The sequence below is a fragment of the Mytilus galloprovincialis genome, chromosome 13 (assembly GCF_965363235.1).
Source record: "Mytilus galloprovincialis chromosome 13, xbMytGall1.hap1.1, whole genome shotgun sequence".
NCBI classification, from domain to species: Eukaryota; Metazoa; Mollusca; class Bivalvia; order Mytilida; family Mytilidae; genus Mytilus; species Mytilus galloprovincialis.
Genome location: NC_134850.1, coordinates 68,876,638 through 68,881,417, shown reverse-complemented (window position 1 = coordinate 68,881,417; position 4,780 = coordinate 68,876,638).

The following is a 4,780-nucleotide window of genomic DNA, read 5'->3' as shown; positions in this document are numbered from 1 at the left end:
TAAGAAGTTCCTGCATGAAGTCAGCCTCATGATAATAAAGAAACAAGTCGGCAAGTAGACAGAAATAGTAGAAAGAAAGTAGAAGAAATGGTAGAAAGAGTTTTAATTGCCTGCAGTTGGTACATTATATACTCTAGTTAATACCGAAACTTAAAATTTTCCAAATAAATGCCTGAATAAAAAAAATGCTGGTGAAAGATGGAAAATAAAAATTATACTTTTTCAGATATTGTCTCATTATTGTATTTATAGTTTGTATGCCGCAAACACCAATACCCTGTAGTGTTGGTGTTTGCCCCCGATGTAAAGGGGTAGTTTCTCAATAAATAAACATATATGACACAATATCTGAAAAAAGTCTAATTTCCATGTTCCGTCTTTCACCAGCATTATTTTTTTACTCAACTATCTTTTTTGAAAATTTTAAGTTTGAGTATTAACTAGAGTATATAATGCACCAACTTTTACCATTTAAACACTCTTTTTTATATTTCTTCCAATAAAAAATAACTTTTATGAAAGCTCTCAACATAATGAATAGTATATTGAATAAAAAGACAGGTTTTTTTTTACTAATGATAACAGCAGAGAACATTGTGCAATTCTAGTATAATAGATGGTAACAGAATGGAATTTATTTTAGAATTTTTCATTACCTACTAAGTAGATTTTCCATCTTGCAAATACAGTTTCAAAAGATTTATGACATTGTTTGCTATTATCTTACCATCTCAAATGGTGAAGTTGGAATCACTCCTTCGTAAATTTTGGCGGGGTTAGTGTTACTTATTTTTAGTTTTCTATGTTGTGTCATGTGTACTATTGCTTGTCTGTTTTTTTTTTTTCGTTTTTAGCCATGGCGTTGTTAGTTTATTTTCGATTTATGAGTCCCTCTGGTATCTTTCGTACCTTTTTCGTGAAATCAGAAGGTTAAGAATACAAATGATTTACATAAAGCATTACCATTTGATAATGTTTTTACAATTCAATACTAACACAATGAAACTTTCATTGGATTATTGAATATATACCATCATTGTCAATTTACTTAAATTAAGGAAGCCCAAACCTAATGATATTTTATTCTGATACTGTGTCTTTATTTCGGTGCAATCCGTTTTACTTTTGAGACAAACAGACACTATCTCAATCACACCATCAAGTAACATATTTACTTTGTCAATATATCTACATAGTTTTTCATGACAGCGACAGAACATATGAAAGCTATAATACTGAATTCAACTAACTAGAGGTTAATTAACAAACATTTAGAGAGGAAAACAACAAAAATAAAACCCCACAAAATTATTTTTTTAATTACCAGTAAATCATTCTGTTTACCAATGTTTAGGAAATTAAGTAAGAGAGGAATTTTACTCAGGAGTAATGGATTGATTGCAACTCTATTTTTATACGTTATGATTATGAAAAACCATGCATGCATGTGTAAACTTAAATAAAATTAAGAATGGAAATGGAGAATGTGTCAAAGAGACAACAGCCCGAACATTGAACAGACAACAGCAGAAGGTCACCAATAGGTCTCAAGTTTGTAACAAACAATGTAAGAAATAATGCACCTCAATTTCTCCAGTCAAATATTTATCTGTTTAATTGAATCCTTCTTTTGGTGAATTGCACTAATCTCTTGGGTTTCTTGTTGTGAAAGTACCTCCGTTTGTTTTGAGTTTTGGCATAATTTCAGGTGGTTTGTTTTTTCTGGCTGCTATTTGAGATACAATTTTAGAATTGGTTGCTTTTCTAATTCGTTACAAATTTTCAGTTGTATCAACCGTATGGTTCTTAATGATGAAAGTTGGATTTGTTGTTGTTTTCAACGGAAATAACTGGTGAACGCAACATTCTTTTCGTAACTGTAGTCCTCCGTGGTGATAGTATATTAATTTATGTTTTCAAGACATTCTGACGTTTAAATGATAAATCACGTCTTCTATGTAGTATACTAAGTTGTCAAATGTAGTTAAAAAAAATATGAAGTTTAAAATAACTTCTTCTTCTGTAGTAATTCTTCTTCAAGTTTTATACCCTTTTCGATTTACATTTGAGGCAAATTCAATTTTATGAAGAGGACGACGGAATAAAGTCTGGCAACACTTTTACCACATTGCCTGTTTGTTATCTGTCAATTTCAGTTTTTGAGTATACTTTTTGTTTACGATTTTAAAGCAATTAGGCTCAACTATTGTTTGACCAAAAGAAAAGCCACATAGTTCACATACACAAAACTGTATACTTTTAGTTTAACAGGCGTTGACTGTGCCATTTTCAAGACTAACTTTGGAAAAAAAATCAAAAATTTTACGTACATGGTCGTACATATCAAAACTGGTGATTACAAGGAACAAATTTAAATTATTCATTCCTGTTTAAGCTACCCACTTATCCCATGTTTAACCCCGCCACATTATTTATGTATGTGCCTGTTCCAAGTCAGGAGCCTGTAATTCAGTGGTTGTCGTTTGTTTATGTGTTACATATTTGTTTTTCGTTCATTTTTTTTTTTTTTTTTTTTTGCATAAATAAGGCCGTTAGTTTTCTCGTTTGAATTGTTTTACATTGTCTTATCGGGGCTATTTATAGCTGACTATGCGGTATGGGCTTTGTTGAAGGCCGTGCGGTGACCTATAGTTGTTAATGTTTGTGTCATTTTGGTCTGTTGTGGATAGTTGTCAATCATACCACATCTTCTTTTTTATATCTCAATTGAATGTTATTTTGTAATGTTAATTCGATGACAATGTTCACAAAATGCTTACCAATCGACCTTGTTTCTAGAGCAAGTGGCAAACTGTTGTGATTTACCCGCGATTATTTATCTTTTGATATTCTCAGGACATATCAAATGAGCCATATTTTAATTTATGTATCAAATGCAATGCCGTGATTTTTTAATGGGAATTCTGATTGGTTTAAAAAGTCACGTTTGAAATTCGTCACAAGTCAAACTTGAAACGGGTGGTTGTTGGATTTCATATGTAGTATAACGTGGTATAACGAAATCAGAGATCTATATTTTAATCAGATTGTTATTTTAGTGAAAACCCAGAGCAAGGTAGGATCTTTAACTTAAGACCTTTAACTTAAATATTAGATATTTTCGCCGGAGAAAATGTTTAAAAAAATTTCACATCGCTGATTGTTCTATTTGACGAAAAATGCATAACCTTCTTATGCAGAATGTTTCAATAGGATTTAAACATTATTTTCAGTCTTACAAAATTAACATCGAGTGGGTGTATCTCAGTTCAACAGGCCGGTTAGGCATAGGTATACAAACGTTTTAGGAGGATTTAAGTATCGCTACCTTTTTCTCCGCCATGTGCAGCGGCTCGGAGAAAGGATACGGCGTCAATGATAGCCAGCATGTCTTTTTCGAACTGTTAGTTTGTAAGCATGAATGTCAAATATATATTGTTTCCCGTGTTCGTCTAAGGACAAAGCTGCGTATATTAGTATCACACAGTTATATATCCCATTGAGCGTTTTTCAATAAAAACGTGAATTCTTGTCCCAGCCACTTTCCATCAAAAAATGTGTTTGATCTTAACAAGTAATTTTTTGTGCAGTCAGTACATTGAATTAGATTTATCATTTTTAAGCAAAGAAACATACTATTTTTAGAGGGATTAATAAGATATTGATTCCTGAATGGTTCAAAATAACCAAAATGGCATATCCCTAGACCCCTGTTCAACATTCAAACTATAAATATTGTAAAAAAAACCCGTAGAAATAAATTTCATTTTTAAGTTCTAAAATTATTATTTAGAAAAGGTTTAGATAAAATGTTAAGCTTGTTTTACGTAGCCAATTAGATGGTTTTCAAGAGAATAGTCTTCTATATATATATTCATTCTGTAGAATAATAGATTATTTGCCAATTTTCCAGGCGGTACTGAAAAATGCCGCTAAAAATTAATTTTCAAAGGTTAAAAATTACCACCAGTAATGCAAGTCTAAGATAGCAATTTATATTGTTCGGCATTTTTTCACCCTTTCAAATAAACCCAACATCAAGTAAATTCCTCATAGGTTAGTTTACTTTTCTCTTTATTTCATTGGTAACAGGAACGTAAGTTTATGATTTATCTTACCTCCTATACATTTCTAGGAATGTGATTGGTTAAAAGCGCCCTCGTGGAGACCGTGTATATTTGTTATTAGGTTAGTAGGGAGGCGGGGCTTATCTCATACACGGTTAGTAGTGGAGTTACGTCCCTTTATATTTCATATAAGGTAGTAGGGAGGCGGGGGCTTATTTCATACACGGTTAGTAGTGGTGTTACGTCCCTTTCTAAATGAAACGGTACTGAGAAAAAAGAAGAAATTGATGATTAAGATTGAAATAAATTCATATAACACATTTAACCCTCACAAGTTGTTATTGTTGGTATCTGTTTTTGTAGGATCAATGGAAGTAGTTTCTTAATGCTAACATTTTGATAGGTCTAAATTTCACACATTAAGATAGTCGGTAAGATAAGTTCGTTATATAGAGTGCTAGTGACCTAATACGGTATATATGGGGCTTCGCTCTCACCCCATATGGAATTTACTGACCCCATATCTACCGTATTAGGTCACTAGCACACTATGTAACTAATAATATCACTATATAAAAATCTATCCTGTTACCATTTGGTCTATCCTGTTACCGATATCAGTATTGCACCTGCAAATGCTTAATTGGTACACTGTGCGGGACAAATTTGCCATTCCAGAATTGGCAAATCTGAATTTCACCATATATCCCATC